This window comes from Siphateles boraxobius, unplaced genomic scaffold (genome assembly GCF_051911475.1).
Source record: "Siphateles boraxobius isolate OS27281-9 unplaced genomic scaffold, OSU_SipBor_1 42, whole genome shotgun sequence".
Taxonomy (NCBI): Eukaryota; Metazoa; Chordata; class Actinopteri; order Cypriniformes; family Leuciscidae; genus Siphateles; species Siphateles boraxobius.
The window spans coordinates 1,496,177-1,517,500 of NW_027509053.1; the positions used below are offsets into that span (position 1 = coordinate 1,496,177).

The 21,324-nt window shown below is 44.4% G+C and overlaps 4 non-coding genes across 4 annotated transcripts; all 4 read left to right on the forward strand.

Annotated features, from left to right (window-relative positions):
- Positions 1 to 5,077: 5,077 nt before the first annotated feature.
- Positions 5,078 to 5,150, forward strand: trnak-uuu (transfer RNA lysine (anticodon UUU)). Its single transcript has one exon. It is a non-coding gene; the product is annotated as a tRNA-Lys (tRNA).
- A 1,026-nt stretch (positions 5,151 to 6,176) lies between these two features.
- trnas-aga (transfer RNA serine (anticodon AGA)) lies at positions 6,177 to 6,258 on the forward strand. The gene has a single exon. It is a non-coding gene; the product is annotated as a tRNA-Ser (tRNA).
- Positions 6,259 to 16,848: 10,590 nt separating this feature from the next.
- On the forward strand, positions 16,849 to 16,921 carry trnak-uuu (transfer RNA lysine (anticodon UUU)). The gene has a single exon. It is a non-coding gene; the product is annotated as a tRNA-Lys (tRNA).
- Positions 16,922 to 17,041: 120 nt separating this feature from the next.
- Positions 17,042 to 17,124, forward strand: trnas-aga (transfer RNA serine (anticodon AGA)). The gene has a single exon. It is a non-coding gene; the product is annotated as a tRNA-Ser (tRNA).
- Positions 17,125 to 21,324: the final 4,200 nt, after the last annotated feature.

Here is a 21,324-nt window from a genome sequence, read left to right on the forward strand (position 1 = left end):
GAATGGTGCTTTTTGATACACGGACCGTGTAAATTAATGAGCTGCTTTCTGTATTCCCTTTTATGCCTTTGTCCATTTCTTCATATGCAATGTAATTGAAATCCAGTGTTTTTTTAAGACTAATGTTGAACAAATGCAGTAATAGTATTACTCTCATATTCATGTCATATGTGTCAGTGTTGTTACAATGTTTTGTTAAGGCTTATATCATTCTTTCATTCTAATGGCATGTCTTGTTAATGCTAATGTAATGTTTTACATGACTTTCCTTGAAACTTGTGTCATGACACTCCACCCCATGCCCCCAAACCCATGACATTTAATTCCAAGAAATTTCCAAGAATCCTTGCCATGAAATTCTACTGCATCTTCTTCCGGTAAACATCACAACATGTTATTGCGTGAAATTCAGTTGAATCCGATTCAATCAACATGTCCATTTTTTCTGAAATGTCATGACTTGAAATTCCAAGTGCCATAGAATCCCATACATTGCACTAAAGTGTTACTATAAAGGTCATGTACTGCAGGTCAGTGTTACTTTAATGTTTGGTTAATTCTAGCATGAACTGAATTGCAGTGCTTTGCCAACATTGCTGCATTTCTGGATAAACTTGCCAGAGGGTTAAAGACTCTAGCTTGACTCTAAAGACTTAAGGACTGGTGTGATGTGTTCATATGTTCTGGTTCTGCTCAGCATTCTGTATGAGCTGCAACTGTCTTATGGTGTTTTTGGGAAGGCCAGTGAGAAGTCCATTACAATAATCCACCCTGCTGGTGATGAAAGCATGCACAAGTTTCTCTAAGTCTTGACTGGAAATGTGACACCCCAAAGTATGTGCACATTTTCGGTAAAGTGTTAATTCATTAAGCAAAATTGGATTGTTATTTATGTGAACTAAAAAGAATTGTGGAACTTGAAAGTGAATCAGTACAGGATCGGTGTAGAAATATAGTTTGTTGTTGTAGTGAGAAGACGGGACTCGTATTATGAAAAGTGAAAGGAGGACTCTCATATAGGAGCTGTGTGCGCCTGCGCCCTCACATCTGCTGAGGATTTAGTGCGACGTGACACTGTGGCTCCTGTCTCATAAATTTTTCCTGTAATTTTGCAGAACTGTCTTATCTGTATACTGAGCCTTCCGCGTGGGGCCTGTAACAGAAACAAAGCATCTAATTCTTGCATTATTTTTCAGGTGATAGTATGCTGATTTAGTTATTGCTTTGACATGACTACTGAAACTAAGGTCTGACTCCAGAGACACACCCAGATTCCTGACTTGATTTTTCGTTGTTTGACCCCTAGACTGAAGGTATGCGTTCACCTTGAGAACTTCATCTTTGTTTCCAAATGCAATGACTTCAGTTTTGTCTTTGTTTAACTGAAGAAAGTTTTGGCACATCCAATTGTTTACTTCATCAATGCATTGGCAGAGGGAGTTAATGGGGCTGTAATCGTTAGGCGATAGGGATAAGTAGAGCTGTGTGTCGTCTGCATAGCTGTGGTAAGCGATTTGGTTCTTTCTCATTATTTGGCTCATTGGGAGCATGTACAGGTTGAATAGGAGTGGCGCAAGAATTGAGCCTTGAGGGACTCCGCATGTCATGGATGTCCACTCAGACTTATGGTCTCCTATACTCACATAATAACCTCTCCCTACCAAGTATGACCTGAACCATTTTTGGACTATCCCAGAAAGCCCGACCCAGTTTTCCAGCCTGTCAAGAAGTATGTTGTGATCGACAGTGTCAAATGCAGCACTGAGGTCGAGTAGTACCAGCACTGATAATTTGCCTGTATCAGTATTTAAGCGAATATCATTTCGATAGGGTGCAGGTTGATGTTTTAAGGTGCTGTGCGGTTTCTTCCAAAATTTTGCCATCAATTTCTTCGAAATCAGACATAGTGACTACTTTCTCAGGTTGCGGTCTGATCTGTCTGACCCCAGCGCAACTCAAGGATGATCTGATCACCTTTCTGATATTATTGATTTTCTCAGAGAAGAAAGAAGTAAACTCACTGCACTTGCTCTCTGAGAGCATTTCACTGGGAATCTGGCTTGGGGGGTTTGTCAGTCTCTCTACAGTAGCAAAAAGTGTGTGTGTGTTGTTTATATTGCTGTTTATAATATTCCAGAAGAAAGTCTGTCTAGCTTTGCCTAGTTTCTTATTGAAAGCATGGATGCTGTCTTTGTAGATGTTATAATGGACTACAAGTTTTGTCTTTTCTGCATTGTCTTTTCATATTTTGCACTGCTGTTGAGTTTCTCCAAGGTGCGTTTTCACTAAAAGAAAGAGAAATAAGAACACAAACTACAACTTTCTTCAGCCACAGCCTTAGATGAAATAATCGGAAGATTAAATTTTTTTTTTTAAATCTCTGAAGATCTCAGCAGAGAAGGATTAAACAACTCCACAGACATCATTTCCAGCTTCATTTATTACTAACCAGATTTACTTTCTGTCAGACGTCTACAGCAGTTCTTATTGAGAATTAACAAGAGGTTTAGATGTTGATATTTGGTTGAAAATATTTAGTTTGCTTTAGTTGCGCAGTGTTTGCTTTAGTTGGGCTCTTGACTTTTGGGATGTTTCTTTTTCAGCTATTGCAGGTGTTTTCAGAAAACATTTCTGCATAAAGCAGATTAACATGTCTGTTTTAATGGTCAAATGACTACATTAAGTTCTGCATGACTCCAAGTTGTAAAATCTGGCGAAGTTGGACGGCAAAGACCAACCGCCCACTGCACAGATGCCACCAATAGACACGCCACTGGACCACACCTCACAAAGCTTATTTCAGACACAGTTCTGGCAGTGTAAAGATGTAATGATCGATAACAAAACAGAGAGAGCTTTGCTGACAAAACAAATGTAATATTTAATTACTACAATACTAACTTCTCGGTAGAAATGTCATCAAGAGTGGGAAAAGTTGTTAAAAATGTACACTTTACACACAAACCCTACCACCAACTTCAAATTTCAGACGCCATTTTTTTTTCTTAGCTCAACAGTCAGGAAATGGAACACACAGGATTGTGGGATATCAAAGGCAGCGAAGGATCCATCTATGCTGCCTTCAAAAATCGCTCAGATGAAGGTATATCAGTAGATGGGATGTGGCATGATCATTGGATTGGGACGTGCCTTGTTACCTTCCTACCTCCATCTCCTGCTTGCAGAGGTAGCCTTTTTCAGTTTTCGGACGCAGCCGCCTGGCAAAACAGTGTGATGCCGGAGGGAAGGAGGAGCCTGGTGGAGCAGAAGGGGTGGAGTGTTGAGGTGCAGTCCACAGTGAAAGACCATGGTGGAGCCTGAGGGATGGCAGACCACGGTGGAGCAGAGGAAGCGCAGAGCCAAAGGATTGACAGGCCGAGGTGGAGACATGGGCCTGGGGGCCAAGGTGAAGCAAGGGGATCTGCTTCACAGAGCTATGCGAAGGCCGAGCCGAGGAGCTGCGAGACACCAGAGGAGCAGGCGAATCCAGGGCCGTGGACTGACCTGACGGTGCTGACTCTGTGATGGACCTGGCGATCAGATCCAGCTTCGGTTCAGATGCCGTGGCTCAGGCTCTGATTCCGGGATGAACTCTATGGCTGGCTCTGGCTCTGTGGAGGGTTTTTTGCTCGTGATACGAGTCAGGTGCTGGCTCGGGATTTTGGTCAGTGGAGGATCTCCGTCGAGGTGAATGATGGAGCTGGAGGATCTCTTCGAAGCTTGTATCAAAAAAACGAAACATCTCACATGAACCACTGTACCGGAGCTTGATTCGTTTTGACATAACCATGTGACCAGTGACGTCCGAAGCTTCGTTTTGACACACAGCCACGTGACTGCTTCATATTCTGATTCATAAATAGCGCGAACCTTGCGCAGGTTTCGTGTCATGCGCTTCGGTAGTGAACTGAGACCGACTGAGACTGAACCACAGAGTGAGCTCTTTTGAATTTTCAGCATGGAACCAGCCAAGCGTTTTCAGGTCGTATCCACAAATACAGTGAGCTAATTATTATTATTATTATTTTGTCATAGCAGACGTTTTGACAGCCGTTCTGAATCTTCGAAGAAGGAAACGCAATGCATTGGAGGACACTCTTTTTTCTGCGCCAATACGATTCATTTTGCAGTGCGTTGCGACGCAGCACGCGTGCTTCTCGAGCAAGAGCCCGGGTAGCTCAGTAGGTAGAGCATCAGACTTTTAATCTGAGGGTGCAGCGTTCAAGTCCCTGTTCGGGCGAAGGAGCCTCTTTTTGTGGAGCGGTACGTTTTGTTGCTGAGTTCTTGCTGATCTACACTGGCCTCGGGCATCGACGCCTTTGTAGTCAAGGACACGTCGGGTAGACCGGTAGCTCGCCTTGATCGTATAGTGGTTAGTCCTCTGCGTTGTGGCCACAGCAACCCCGGTTCGAATCCGGGTCACGGAAAGGTTTTCTGGGTGCCATTGAAATTGAGCTCCATGTCACCACCTCTCCTCACCCCGTCCTTCGGACTACTCTTTTTGTGCACGGCGCGTACCCTTGATGTGCTCTGGATGTTCGAGGGAATTGAAACTGGGACCTTCTTTGAAAGCATGAGCTCTCAGGTTCGAACCCTTAGAGAAAAGACTTAAAACGAAACGCTCCTATTTATTTCGGAAGAATCTTGCTTCAGAGAGAATATGGTGCGTGTATATTTTCTAATCGCTAGGTGTCAGTACACTCGCTGGCTGTTACCTAGAGTGCCGCGGGCTTGCTATTTGCTACAAACAACTGCGCCTTTGACACAGGTTTACAATAACAATAAGAGCGCGGCAAGTCAACAGCATTGAAGAGTGTGAAGAGGCTTTCCAGACAAGTAGCAGTGAGTTTTTGTTCTTTTTCCTAGCATTATTTTCCTTTAATGACTATTATCATCAGTCTAATAGGCTGCATTCCCACTAATTTGCAAATATATTTTGACATAGCAGACGTTTTAACGGCCGTTCTGAATCTTCGAAGAAGGAAACGCAATGCATTGGAGGACACTCTTTTTTCTGCACCAATACGATTCAATTTGCTGTGCGTTCCGACGCAGCACGCACGCTCCTCGAACAAGAGCCCGGATAGCTCAGTCGGTAGAGCATCAGACTTTTAATCTGAGGGTCCAGGGTTCAAGTCCCTGTTTGGGCGAACGAGCCTCTTTTTGTGGAGCGGTACGTTTTGTTGTTGAGTTCTTGCTGCTCTACACTGGCCTCGGGCAGTGACGCCTTTGTAGTCAAGGACATGGCGGGTAGACCGGTAGCTCGCCGTGATCGTATAGTGGTTAGTACTCTGCGTTTTGGCCGCAGCAACCCCGGTTCGAATCCGGGTCACGGAAAGGTTTTCCGGGTGCCATTGAAATTGAGCTCCATGTCACCACCTCTCCTCACCCTGTCCTTCGGACTACTCTTTTTTTGCTCGGCGCGTACCGTTGATGTGCTCTGGATGTTCGAGGGAATTGAAACCGGGACCTTCTTTGAAAGCATGAGCTCTCAGGTTCGAACCCTTAGAGAAAAGACTGAAAACGAAACGCTCCTATTTATATCGGAAGAATCTTGCTTCAGAGAGAATATGGTGCGTGTATATTTTCTAATCTCTAGGTGTCAGTACACTCGCTGGCTGTTACCTAGCGTGCCGCGGGCTTGCTATTTGCTACAAACAACTGCGCCTTTGACACAAGTTTACAATAACGATAAGAGCGCGGCAAGTCAACAGCATTGAAGCGTGTGAAGAGGCTTTCCAGACAAGTAGCAGTGAGTTTTTGTTCTTTTTCCTAACATTATTTTCCTTTAATGACTATTATCATCAGTCTAATAGGCTGCATTCCCACTAATTTGCAAATATATTTTGACATAGCAGACGTTTTGACGGCCGTTCTGAATCTTCGAAGAAGGAAATGCAATGCATTGGCGGACACTCTTTTTTCTGCGCCAATAAGATTCATTTTGCTGTTCGTTCCCACGCAGCACGCACGCTTCTCGAGCAAGAGCCCGGGTATCTCAGTCGGTAGAGCATCAGACTTTTAATCTGGGGTCCAGGGTTCAAGTCCCTGTTCGGGCGAACGAGCCTCTTTTTGTGGATCGGTACGTTTTGTTGTTGAGTTCTTGCTGATCTACACTGGCCTCGGGCAGCGACGCTGCAAGGGACGAAGCCAAACGACAGGCCTTTGGCCAGCTTGTAGTCGTGGCCGAGTGGTTAAGGCGATGGACTAGAAATCCATTGGGGTCTCCCCGCGCAGGTTCGAATCCTGCCGACTACGTTGACAGCGTGCGTCTGCTTTAGTTTGTAACCTTCTGGAGGCCTAGCTTAAACTTTATAAAAGGAAAAAAAGTCGCTGTTACAGGATTACCCTTGAAAAGAGTTATGTTGGTAAGAAACAGTTTTGTCTTCAAGCTAAAGAAGACGAGGCCCCTTTGTAGTCAGGAACACGTCGGGTAGACCGGTAGCTCGCCGTGATCGTATAGTGGTTAGTACTCTGCGTTGTGGCCGCAGCAACCCCGATTCGAATCCGGGTCATGGCAAGATTTCCTGTGTGCCATTGAAATTGAGCTCCATGTCACCACCTCTCCTCACCCCGTCCTTCGGACTACTCTTTTTGTGCACGGCGCGTGCCCTTGATGTGCTCTGGATGTTCGAGGGAATTGAAACTGGGACATTCTTTGAAAGCATGAGCTCTCATTTTCGAACCCTTAGAGAAAAGACTGAAAACGAAACGCTCCTATTTATTAAGGAAGAATCTTGCTTCAGAGAGAATATGGTGCGTGTATATTTTCTAATCGCTAGGTGTCAGTACACTCGCTAGCTGTTACCTTGAGTGCCGCGGGCTTGCTATTTGCTACAAACAACTGCGCCTTTGACACAAGTTTACAATAACGATAAGAGCACGGCAAGTCAACAGCATTGAAGCGTGTGAAGAGGCTTTCCAGACAAGTAGCAGTGAGTTTTTGTTCTTTTTCCTAGCATTATTTTCCTTTAATGACTATTATCATCAGTCTAATAGACTGCATTCCCACTAATTTGCAAATATATTTTGACATAGCAGACGTTTTGAAGGCCGTTCTGAATCTTCGAAGAAGGAAACGCAATGCATTGGAGGACACCCTTTTTTCTGCACCAATACGATTCATTTTGCTGTGCGTTCTCACGCAGCACGCACGCTTCTCGAACAAGAGCCCGGATAGCTCAGTCGGTAGAGCATCAGACTTTTCTTTCAGACAAGACTGAAAACGAAACGCTCCTATTTATTTCGGAAGAATCTTGCTTCAGAGAGAATATGGTGTGTGCATATTTTCTAATCGCTAGGTGTCAGTAGCACGGATAGCTCAGTCGGTAGAGCATCAGACTTTTAATCTGAGGGTCCAGCGTTCAAGTCCCTGTTCGGGCGAACAAGCCTCTTTTTGTGGAGCGGTACGTTTTGTTGTTGAGTTCTTGCTGATCTACACTGGCCTCGGGCAGCGACGCTGCAAGGCACCAAGCCAAACGACATGCCCCTTTCAGCCAGCTTGTAGTCGTGGCCGTAACCTCCACTAAATTCAAAAAAACTAAAGTCCTAACAAGTCCAAACAAAGTCCTAACAAGTCCAAACAAAGTCCTAACAAGTCCAAACAAAGTCCTAACAACTCCTAACAGTGTCCTAACTCCTAACAACAGCGGGGCAAAAGAGCCAATCATATGCTTCGAAACAGTTGCCGCTACAAGGGGGGCAAAAGAGCCAAACAGATGCGTCGAAACAGGGCCCCGTGCGCACAGTGTTCTCATTGGTTGACTGATGGAGACGATGTCACAGTTCATTCTGAGGTAACTTTATTTACCGGCGGTGAATATCTCTCGACACTAAAAGTAAGTAGAACTTACTAAAATTATGTAAATCACTGAAATGAAATCGTAAAAGTATGTGGTGTGTTTGTAAATACTTCTGCTGTGACAAACCTTGGATGTTTTTCGTGAAGTTTGATAAGACGGTCACAAACCTTAAGAGATAACGCTGATCGCAATGTTAATTATTTTCTTTACTGAACTTTTTAAGTGTCTTTTGCGTGTCTTTCTTGTGTCCATCAAATTAAACTAGAACAGAGATGCTCGATTTTGTGTCTGTGTCAAGTGTTAAATGTCGCTGCTAAGTTTGATAAGACGGTCAGAAACCTGATCGCTATGTTAATTATTATTTAATATGAAATTTATACTATTTTTAACAAAAGATAGAACTGACAGCCCGTTAAACTGTCAAATGGTGTAACCACAAAAAATGACCAATATCTAATATTTCACACCTCCTAGAGTTCATGCAATTGCATGAAATTAGTAGTTTATTTAGTAATATCCTATGAGAATATGTTTTATTATAAATGATATGGGTTTTTCGTTGTACTGAGCAAGACCATATGCTGTAAACATCTTGTTTTATGTCTATTCTTTGACCATTTGAGTACAAATGGTTTAAACACCCATTATTACAGTGTAGTAGAGTATTAAATTATTATTCATATTAACTTTTTTTGTAAAATATTAGTCTTTTAGACAAAATATTGGTTACACCAACTGACCATATAACATCTATTGCAATAGGACAAGAAATTGACACAGAAAATAGGCATCAAGGTAAACTGAATTGGATATTTTAATATATATTCATGTCATTCATCATACAATTTCAGATACCAATTGTTTTCAAAGAGAGTGCTATAAAGTGTGTGTGAGAGAGAATAAGAGTGAGTGAAAGAGTGGGTATGATCATTTCTTAACAAACATGAAGAAACAGGATTGGCTTGTGTTGTGATTTCAGTTCAGTTCTCATACAATTTCAGTTTGTAAAATAACAGCCATTTTTTTCAAAGAGAGAGTGAGTGAGTGAGTGAGTGAATGTGTGTGTGTGTGTGTGTGTGTGTGTGTGTGTGTGTGTGTGTGTGTGTGTGTGTGTGTGTGTGTGTGTGTGTGTGTGTGTGTGTGTGTGTGTGTGTGTGAGAGAGAGAGTGAGAGAGAGAGAGATTGTGAGTGAGAGAGTATCATTTTTTTCCATTTCTTTCATCACTAAACTGTTTTGATTACATTTTTAATAACCGACAACCATCCGTGTGAGTTCATGCCATCTGATGAGATCTGAACAAACTATTTCACATTAGCATAACAATATAAATGAAACAGTGTCTCAGAAACTTAAGACTTGAAATATTCCTGACCAAATTAGTTGAGACTGTGGAAAAAAACATACAACCTTATATTGTAGTTGCTTAATTTCCTATCTATCTGTCTGTCTGTCTGTGCATGTAGACCTACATGTTGCCTACAACAGCCTAATGACTGCCTCTTGTCCTATAGAGATGCCAAAGGAAGGAAAGCCAGATTCATTCTGGACCGGCGTCATGATGCTGTTTGCCCAGGGGAAATATAAATTTTCCACTGGCCAGAGACCTGGGAGCAGACGTTGGAAGGCAGTGTTAGAGAGGATAAAGAATTGTCCCCTGACCCCTGCATTTGGCCTAACGGTCAGAAAAAAAGACATTTTTGAGAAAAAGATCCCCTGCAAATGTGGCTACCATGATGTAAGTAATGTCATTGAATCCTTAAACATATGATATGAGACAAAGATGCTGACAAATGCTTCCTCTACAGCTGTTTCCCATGGCTGGTTCTTCGTTGTGCTTGATTCTCCAAATCACTGTTTTGATGCAGAGTTTTGTGTGATTTAGAGGATAAGAGGATATAGAGAGTAAATACAAAATATTGTTTCCCTCAGTCAGGACAGCAGACAGGGACCGCAGCAGGTCCACAGCAGACAAGCTACGCAGCAGGTCCACAGCAGACAGGGACCGCAGCAGGTCCACAGCAGACAAGGACCGCAGCAGGTCCACAGCAGACAGGGACCGCAGCAGGTCCACAACAGACAGGGACCGCAGCAGGTCCACAGCAGACAGGGAGCGGTGATAATACCATGACATGCTCCCTTTGTGCTCAGGAAGTGCTCTTTGACCAGTTTACTCAGCACCTGTCAGACTTCCATGTCCAGGAGCAGTGTGACCACTGCGGCACAAAGGCCAAGGGTGCTGTCAGGTTATCAGAGCACCTTGAGAAGTGTCATGTCTCAAAATCTCCCACAGACCTCCCAAACATTTCTCCTCTAACCCCTTCAGCCCGTCCCTCCACTACCCCAGCCCAAGAGATGACACCGACACCAATCGTCTCTCCCCGAGATGCTCCAGCTCCAGTCTGCCTCACAGCCCAAGAGACGACACCAACCATCTGTCTCCAAGTTGCTCCTGCTCCTAGCCCTTCCACACTATCTGAGATGGCACCAGCGACTCAGAGTGGCACACCACTTCTTCCTTCTCCTGCTTCTGCTCCTCCTCCAGCAGCACCAGGGCTCCCAGTCCCTCTGTGCTTTCCAGAGGTAAGGCGGGCCAGGTTTTTGCCAAAGCCTTTCCTCCGGGTCATCAAGCCAGGTGATCGGGAGTGGATTGCCCACATCCTCTATGACGCAAGTTGGCAGCTGAGACAGAATGTCAGGGAGAATTGGCACCACCCCCCAAGCCCAATCAGATCTGTGGCACCTCCAAACCCACATGATTACTTTCGACAGAGGATGTTCCTGGGCACCAATGCGTATGTGGGGCATCCCTCTGAAATGCACTCTGTGCAACCGAAAGATGCACCACTCTGGCATTTACACCAAGGTCAGAGAGGTCATTGATGTGGATAGCAAGTACTATTTAATAGGGGAAGATTACCCAAGGTGCAGCCAGTGCAAACAACCTGTCTGTCCTTGGAGTAGTGACATTTTAAAGCAACTTGACCCCTCTAAACCGCAACAAATTCCCTGCTGTGTTGACTACACATTTGGCACTGGACAGAAAATGTGTGACACGTTTGCGTCCTAGAACAGCAGGGAATAGCTCCAGTTACCTGCAGCAGGCCTTTCAAGAGGCACACAGTGAGGAGTGGGCTAGGAGATCCTGTGACTATTTCACAGATTGTGAAATTCACAAGAGATCCTGCCTGAAGCAGTCCCAGGCTGTTTATCCCCCACCACCACCACCCTTCTCTCCCTTGCCCCTGGCCCAGTGGTTCGAGACAGTGCATGCCAACGATGTTGTCGGTCACCTTGATGAACTCAAAGGTGTCATCACTTCAACGTTTGGCAGAATTCTGAAGCTTGATTCCACTAAGGTAAATGTAAACCTATATAAGCTTGAGCTCATTTGTTCTTTTAGGGTTTGATAAGAATACATATGCTAATGATGTATATACTTTTGTTATAACAGGTTACCAAAAAACTTGCTGGGGGGATTGAGAACACGGCAACATGGATGTCCAATGTGGGGAACGAGTATGGTCAGGTCCTCAACTCGGTCCTCACAACCGGCGAGGGGGCTGGGCTGTATGACTTGTGATCGTTCAACGGTACAGGGATGCTGGTGAGCCACAGCCAGCTGCTATCTATGTGGATAGAGACTGTTGCAGTGACAGAGGTGGGTTTCCTGTAATTTGTGTTGATGTTTTTTTTGCCAAATTAAGGCAGTTGGTGACAATACAAACCAAAAAATGCTTTTACACAGGAGTGAGCCCAGTTCTCCATTGGTTTCGGCCATGGACGTCCACTGTGCGGTTGGATGTGTTCCATTTTATGAGGCGATTCACCAACGGTCTCACCACAGAACACCATCCACTGTACGGTACGTTGCTCCAAATTGTCGAGTTGCATTTTTGAATGGGATTACCAGGACATCTGTCATCTGAAAGAGGCGAAGCGGTCAGAGCTGAGGCAAAAGCATCAGGGCCACGAGCCAACAGATGCCCAGGTGTTGGCGAGCATCAGCTCTAAAGAGCTAGCCAAGCACTGCCGCAGGAAAACCCGTGGAGTGGAGGAGACTCGTGCCCTCATCAAAAGTCTTCTTGACTCCATGTGGCACCTTGTGGACGGCACTGGGCTGCACCTTATAAACCATGAACGCATGTCTCAAGTGTTGGAGGTACAGCAAAAGCACCTTGCCTGCATTCAGGATCCACCAGGAGTGCAGCTTTACACAAACATTGGGTCAGGGCTGGAGAAAGGAGAGAAGACACTGGATGTGCTAAGATGCAGCAGAGGGTCCTCCTCTCTGGAAAGCTTTCATAAGCACCAGTTTGCTTTCATTCCAGGCATGTTAAAACCTCACACACATATGGTATATTTTGCTATTGAATGTTGACATAATATTGTTTTAATTTGTTGTAATCAGTGATCCTGTTTTTTGTCTCATCCGGGTGGAGATGCAATGCATTGCACACTCAGATGTACATGCTTGAGGGTGTGTCAAGGTGGAATTTAAACCGGTCAGCACAAGCACTTTCTATGACTGAGACATCCAGGACAAAGCTGTATAACATTCGTTTGATGTCCAATGTGAATACGCTCAGCAACAAAGTGTTGGGAAAACCTCTTCTTCCAGAGTTTATCCCCCCTGGGAAACCTAACGGTAAGAAAAGTCTGCTGTTGATGATGATCAGACCTATATTGTGACATGGTAGGCAAGTAAACAATAATTTTTCCCTTGGTGAATACTTATTGCAGGAGAGCGTATTGCTGTAGAATATCTTCTGGCACAGTCCAACAGAGGAGATCTTATGAGCCAGCAGATTGGTATTGGTGAGGTACATCCTGCCTGAGATCTTGGATGAAGTCCTCGAGGACGAATGTCCTGATGTGACCGTACCACAGGCTCATGACCTCACATTGCAGGTAATATTATATCAAGAGTATATCAGACATCAAAAAAATATTGGAAAACTAATAAACAGTTCATTTTTAATGTAGAAGAGACACAAAAAATGTAAAAGATTGTTTATTCTTTATTTATTCTTTATTCTGTGTATACTTTTATTAATCACCTCAGCAATTTGGAAGCGGTGGCCCTAGGCCCTAGGCCCTGGCCAGATCCCAGGTCCCCATTGGAGGAGAGTGATGCCTCTGCTGGGCCCATCTACTCCCCATTGGAGGAGAGTAATGCCTCTGCTGGGCCCATCTACTCCCCATTGGAGGAGAGTAATGCCTCTTCTGGGCCCGTCCTCACCCGATTTGATGAGAGAGATGCCTCCGCAAGTCCCGTCCTCACCCCATTTGAGGAGAGTGTGCTCGTCACTCCAGCTACGGTTAAGTGGATAATGTTTCACCATCAGAAATGTGGGCTTCTTTATATTTGCTCTTGTACCAGATGTTTAAAATTTTATGGTGTTTATTGGTTCAATTCTTGTAACAGGACACTAGGTGTGATGCCAGAGGGATTCCTGGATGGGAGGCAGTTGATGCCTTGGCAGGTTACCTGGTTGGGCTTAACCGAACTATAATAAAACTCTCCAATGCTGAAGTGGCAGAGATTTTGAGGTTATACTCACATCTAAGTGTCTTTGACCAGACCCCCACCAGATACACCCTCAAGAGCAAAAAAAAACAACGTTGCCAGGACCTTGGAGGGCTTCAAGAAAGCGCAGTGGCTCTGCTCCAGGCCAGCAAGCAGCTGAGAGGTATCCACATCTCATATAGCTATATTCTTTAGTATTTGTATCAATGTATTTATGTCAATATGTGAACATGCATATATAATGAGCACTATGTGATCTGGTCATCTATTTGCAGATTGTTCATGGTCCATGGTCAGGCTGCTCACAGACCAGACCAAAACAGAATTTCAGAGTGTGTTGCTCTCAAGCTGTACAAAGAGTACAAGGAAGCCAGAAATAGGCCAAAGGACAATAAAGGGAGGACATTTGCCATACCCCAGTCCATTGTCATGGCATACTCTCACATCAAGCAGCTAGTTGAGGACTGCAGAGAGATCATGGACAGGAGTGACCTGGTACTGGTAAACATTAACAACACCACTGTGTCCTCCTGGTGAGTTCATCTTTAATATCTTCATAAATTGATTGAATTGCATATTTGAACAAAATTTTTAACAATTAACACACTGAAAAATGTTCTGAAAAACTCTTGTGTGTGTTTTGTTTTCTGTCTCTGCAGGCTGCATGATCGCCAAAAGAGAACTGAACGGGGTTCTTTACTTCTGGGTGTGCAGCTTCCACAGCAGATTGCCGTGGCTAAAAAATCCCTCCTGGAGGTTCGTGACCTACCATCACAGCCAGTTCAGCATGGACACACTCTTTTGGAGTTCCAGGAGCCTGAGAACCGTGAGGGCGAGGCAAAAATCCGGCAGCGACACAGTTCCAGAACACCTGCTATTCCACAGACAGGTGGGGGAGACGCAGCTATTGCCAAACACGATGCTGCTTCCTCTCAAAACAGCTGTATGGAGGGCTGGTCCTCTGCCTACAAGCCATCCCCAACACACTACCAGAGCTGGTCTTCTTACCAGGCACCCCTGGCACACTCTCATGTTTGGTCCTCCACCCACCCACAACCCTCAGCATCCACCCAGGGCTGGTCTGCAACCCACCCACCAACCTCAGCATCCACCCAGGGCTGGTCTACAACCCACCCACACCCTCAGCATCCATCCAGGGCTGGCCTGCCACCCAACCACCACCCTCAGCATCCACCCAGGGCTGGTCCTCCAACCAGGGCTGGTCTGCAACCCACCCACCACCCTCAGCATCCACCCAGGGCTGGTCCTCCAACCAGGGCTGGTCTGCAACCCACCCACCACCCTCAGCATCCACCCAGGGCTGGTTCTCCAACCAGGGCTGGTCTGCAACCCACCCACCACCCTCAGCATCCACCCGGGGCTGGTCCTCCAACCAGGGCTGGTCTGCAACCCACCCACCACCCTCAGCATCCACCCAGGGCTGGTCTGCAACCCACCCACCAACCTCAGCATCCACCTAGGGCTGGTCTGCAACCCACCCACCACCCTCAGCATCCATCCAGGGCTGGCCTGCCACCCAACCACCACCCTCAGCATCCACCCAGGGCTGTTCATCCACCTCCTACTGTCCCGACCAACCTAGGTTCCCTCACCAAGCACTAGATCCCTTTAATCGCCAGCGTGAATGGCGATTACGCAAGGCAGCCCTTGAGAACCAGGAGCGACTGAGGAAAGGTGAGCCCCCAAAGATGAGAAAGGCAAAAGAGAGCTACCACTATGAGTGTAAGCTGTGTGGTCAACCTAAATCAAAGCAAACTGGACACTCACAGGTACGTGGCAAATGGTACTGCCCTGCATCTGGACAGACCCTTGAGGAGTGGAGAAGCTCTTTGTAAATGCACCTAATACATTCTTTTTTATAAATATTTTTAATAATATGTTTTATTTATTTTAAGAAAATGTTCACATTCACTGTTCAAACCATCTGCAAAGAAAAAACAAGCAAGAAAATAAAGTAGAAAAAAGTATGTTTGCTGTTGCAAATAGAAAAAAAAAATTAGTTGCTGTTGCAACTATTTTCAAAAAACAAAATACATAGGATAGTTGCTGATGCAACTATTTCAAAAAACAAACAAAAAAAACAACTCTTGTGGTGTAATAGTAACACGTCCATCCTTTGGGTGGGAGACTCCAGGTGCAAATCCTGGCAAGAGTGTGCAACTTGTTGGCCCAATCAGTATTTAATTAAAAAATAATTTATGACATAATTTAATATGCATTTTCTCCTTCTTTTCTCATTATTATTACAAGATGTAGCGGCGGTCATAATTATTATCATAACATTTTGTTAATAACAAAGCATTATTATTCATACCAATCCTATTTGTATCTGATTTTATATATATGATAGATTCATTGCAATCTCTAATAGTTTACGTTTATTGAGACATGTTCCAATAGCTGAAAAAAGCTGCCCATGAGGATGAGGAGCTAGTGTCAAAGGGGGAACCGCCACGGAAGAGGCTGACAAACGAAAAGTACCACTACACCTGCAAGGGGTTTGGACAGGACAAAATAAAAGGACTGGACACACCCAGCTGAAGGGGCAGTGGTACTGTCCAGCATCAGGACTGACCCTGGATGACTGGAGGAAGAGTGTATAATTGCTGTCACCATTACTTGTCTGTCTGTTACAATAAAGTTTAATCATTTTATTGGAGCCAATAACAGTCTTCACGTTTTTAAGTAATTTCCTCTTGAATACCAGGACAGTGAGTGTCATCCATTGAATGTAATTGTTAAAACTAAAGCCAGAATTACTTGCAGAATCATTTTACATTTATTCACAAAACCCAACACTCAATTTGGAATATGTTTTATTCACTTGTGCTGCACAGATGTAGTCTTTCAAATAATTGAGTTTACAAAAAAAGGGGGAGAGTTATTTACATTTATACACTGTTAATACTGTTATAGCTTTAAATGTAGCATGTGACATTTTGAGTTAATTATTTGAATATTGATTTGTTAACATCACAAAATATGTTTACTTACAAGAGCGTTTGCTTTAAATGCATTCATGTGCATAATTGCATAATCACAGGGTTACTACTGTAGGGATTTATATGGAAAAGAGTTCCTGTGTTAAAAATGACTACGTTACCCAAAATGCATTGCATATAGTACTTCCGGAATGCACTACGAGACTAGAGAACAAGCGAAGATGCAAGCGATATTGCCACGGCATAGGTTCGAATCCCGCAAGAGACATGAAATTAAAGTGATGATACTTTAATTAAAGTGATGAAGTGATGCTATTTGCAAACCTTGCAATAAGTGCAGAACTGTGTGTAAACAATGTTGAGAAGATAAGAAAGTAGATAAAAATTGATATATTGTACGTTTTGCTCCTTTTTTCTCCTCTTCTTTTTCTCCCTTTCCTCCCTCTTTTCTTCGAAGAATGAAACGCAATGCATTGGAGGACACTCTTTTTTCTGCGCCAATACGATTCATTTTGCTGTGCGTTCCCGCGTAGCACGCACGCTTCTTGAGTAAGAGCCCAGATAGCTCAGTCGGTAGAGCATCAGACTTTTAATCTGAGGGTCCAGGGTTAAAGTCCCTGTTCGGGCGAACGAGCCTCTTTTTGTGGAGTGGTACGTTTTGTTGTTGAGTTCTTACTGATCTACACTGGCCTCGGGCAGCGACGCTGCAAGGCACCAAGCCAAACGACATGCTCCCTTCAGCTAGCTTGCAGTCGTGGCCGAGTGGTTAAGGTGATGGACTAGAAATCCATTGGGGTCTCCCCGCGCAGGTTCGAATCCTGCCCGACTACGTTGACAGCTTGCGCCTGCTTTAGTTTGTAACCTTCTGAAGGCCTAGCTTAAACTTTATAAAAGGAAAAAAAAGTCACTGTTACAGGATTACCATTGAAAAGAGTTATGTTGGTAAGAAACAGTTTTGTCTGCAAGCTAAAGATGACAAGGCCCCTTTGTAGTCAGGGACACGTCGGGTAGACCGGTAGCTCGCCGTGATCGTATAGTGGTTAGTACTCTGCGTTGTGGCCGCAGCAACCCCGGTTCGCTTCAGAGAGAATATGGTGCATGTATATTTTCTAATCGCTAGGTGTCAGTACACTCGCTGGCTGTTACCTAGAGTGCCGCGGGCTTGCTATTTGCTACAAACAACTGCGCCTTTGACACAAGTTTACAATAACGATAAGAGCGCGGCAAGTCAACAGCATTGAAGCGTGTGAAGAGGCTTTCCAGACAAGTAGCAGTGAGTTTTTGTTCTTTTTCCTAGCATTATTTTCCTTTAATTACTATTATTATTTACTATAAGAAAAAGATGCTACAAGCATCAGTCAGTTTCGCACTATTTCACTATTAAACGTCGAAGGCAAGATTTTCTTCAGCATTATTGCTCAGAGATTGTCAACCTAGCTATTAAAGAATGGCTTCATTGACACTTCAGTTCAAAAAGCGGGCATTCCAGGATTCTCAGGATGCTTAGAACACATCAGTGTGATCTGGCAACGAATTCAATCAGCTAAAATGGAGAGGAGGGATCTCCACGTGACATTCCTGGATTTGGCTAATGCATATGGTTCAGTGCCGCATGAGCTTCTTTGGGCATCATTTGGTTTTTTCAGGGTACCGATGTCGATTACAAATTTAGTGAAAGCCTATTTTGGAGATTTTCAATTTAGTTTCTCAACTCCAGAATTCAGCACTACATGGCAATGCTTAGAGGTTGGAATAATGGCAGGATGCACCATTTCTCCACTGGCTTTTACCATGGCAATGGAAGTAATCATTAGGGCATCAAAATGGGTAGTAGGAGGAGAGTGATTGGCTTCTGGGATGCGACTACCACCAATCAGATCATACATGGATGACATGACAACCATGACTACAACGGTAGCCTGCACTAATCGGTTATTGGGGAAGTTAACAGATAATATTGAATGGGCACGAATGCAATTTAAGCCCTCTAAATCAAGGAGAATCTCAATAATTAAAGCAAGGTAGTAGATAAAACATTCTTCATTAATGGTGAGGCAATACCAACAGTTTCTCAGAAGCCAGTGAAGAGTCTAGGGAGATGGTACGATGGGGATCTAAAGGACACAGTTCGAGTGGGAGAAGTTAGACGACAAGCAGTGGAAGGGTTGAAGAGCATAAACAGCTGTGCTCTACCAGGCAAACTGAAACTCTGGTGCTTTCAGTTTGTTCTTGTAAGGGGTGTACAGTTAAAGACCCAGAACCAGATATGAAGAATGAAGACCCAGAGTCAGAATTCTAAAAAATTAAAGAAAATATTTACTGAAGATAGTTTGCAGTTTCATCAGCAGAAGTCAGCTTCAATACTCGCACAGGAGTTCGTAGGCCGCCCCGCTTACAGTTACAAAGATCACAGAAGTTATACGATTTCCAAGGTCTAAGCTACGTCATTGCTTACAGGATGAATGATTCTCATTGGCTATGAAATAGATAAACACAGTAATTTTCCACACATATACAGATAGACTGAAGGATATCTCCATCAATTATGCAGCTGAAGTTAGGCAGGTCATGACCTTCCAGGTCGCAGATTTGGGTTGCTGGGCGCCAGCATGTCCAGAACAACAACTCAGTCAATCTCCAATAATGCCAGTGGTTCCTTAACCTGTAACCAAGAAGACTAACACACACACCGACACACCGCTTTTCCAAGGTTGGATTTGGCCGGGCTCTCACTATAAACAGGAGAGTCCTCTCAAAACATCAAGATAATGCGTTCTTTCTCTCAAGGATAGCTAAACTTTAGTCTAACTGGAAAGAAAGGCTTTAACAAAGAAATGGCCCCTTAAACTATTGGCTTCAATGACCCCTACATGTTTTAACACATTGAAGACCTTTCTCAAACACAAAACAAGTCCCTATTTCATTTCTGGAAGCTGGGTTAAATAAGCAAGCACTGCATTCAGATATCAAATACAGACATTAAAGAATACATGAAAAGAACATTTCAGTAATCACACTGGTAACTTATATAAATAAAGTAAAATCTCCAGAGAAGTCATTCAACTCATTTGATATTTAGAAGGAAAAATATTGATTAATACCTTAATTATAATCAATCATTACATATACATTGAAGCAGCAGTGGATACCAATCCACCCCCTTCAGTCTACTGCCAAGGTTGCTGTGGCCACTGACTGTGTACGAGGTTTCTTTGACAACAGTGGATAAGCTGGAAGCGTTAATAAGTTCATACATCAGGAAATGGTTGGGAGTTCCACGCTGCCTCAGCAGAGTGGGACTTTATAGTAAAGGAGTATTGCAGCTGCCAGTCTCTGCTTTAACTGAGGAGTTTAAGTGTGCCAAGGTCAGACTGGAAATGACTTTAGCAGAGTCACGCGACAAATGTGTAAGGGAGGCAGCCCCTGTGGTAAAAACTGGTAGAAAGTGGTCAGCAAAGAAATCTGTAGTAGAGGCAAAGGCTGACCTTCCAATTGGGGATATCGTGGGACAGGTACAGCATGGAAGAGGGGGTTTTGGGCTCAGTTTAGCTCCTTCTAAATGGCACAAGGCAGGCCCAGCTCAAAGGAGGAAGCTGGTAGTCAACGAGGTGCGAAAGCAGGAGGAGAGGATGAGATGTATAAAGGCCATTTCCCAGGCCAAGCAGGGAGAGTGGATGAGATGGGAGAGTGTGGAACAACGCAAAATGGGCTGGCAAGACCTTTGGTCAATGGAAGAGAGTAGGATCAGTTTCCTTATTAGGTCAACATATGATGTTCTCCCATCACCGCAGAACCTAAACCTCTGGGTAGGAGATATCCCTCTTGTCCTTTGTGTTCATCACCTGCCACATTAAGGCACATTTTGACAGGATGTAAGGTGGCTCTTAGCCAGGGTCGGTTTACTTGGCGCCATGACCAAGTATTGCGATGTCTGGCTTTAGCATTGGAAGGCAACCGTAGTATGACCAATAAGTTGCCGCCTGTTCTAGCAAAACATTACACGCAGAAGACAATATTCCTCCGCCCAGGCGAGCAACCACCAAGAAAAGGTGCTAACACCAATTCTCGCCCAGGACAACTGGAAGCTGCTAGGGACTGGAAGATGCTGGCTGATCTTGATCAACGGCTTATTTTTCCACCTGAGATTGCCACCACTTACCTACGACCAGATATTGTTTTGTGGTCTGGATCAGCACGCATTGTTCAACTGATAGAGTTAACAGTGCCATGGGAGGATGCAGTAGATGAGGCATATGAGAGGAAGAAACTGCGGTATGCTCATCTGGCCACTGAGGCAGAACAGCGAGGATGAAGAGTCCAGGTTTATCCAATGGAAGTGGGTTGTCGAGGTTTTGTGGCACACTCTACAACCCGGTTCCTCAGAGACGTCGGATTCAGTGGCCAAGAGTTGCGTCGCACAGTAAAGAACTTATCTGAAGCAGCAGAAAGGAGCAGCAACTAGCTGTGGTTGAGACGGAAAGATTCTAGCTGGCTGTGTACAGGCCGCCATGCTACGGTTTCGTAGATTTCTTGAAAACTTGAAGAGTCTGTTGGTTTATTTGTATAGGTTGTATAGTATTTACAGTCATTACGTTCCTGCGTATATTGCACGAATGACGGGTGGTTGGGCAGATATTGTGTTTTGCGTTAGGTGGTATGCCATTCGGAACCGTTGCCACTGAAACTGCATATTAACGCACCAGTGGGGCTCGACAGCCTTAGTCAAACGGGTTGGCGCACATGGTTGGGTTGCGGAGAGATTGTGAGATTATGGTTAGGTCTCAGCAGCAACTGTTGGTTTATTTGTATAGGTTGTATAGTATTTACAGTCATTACGTTCCTGTGTATATTGCGTGAATGAGGGGTGGTTGGGCAGATATTGTGTTTTGTGGTAGGTGGTAGGCCATACGGAACCGTTGCCACTGAAACTGCATATTAACCCACCAGTGGAGCTCGACAGCCTTAGTCAAACGGGTCGGCGCGTATGGTTGGGTTGCGGAGAGATTGTGAGATTGTGGATAGGTCTCAGCA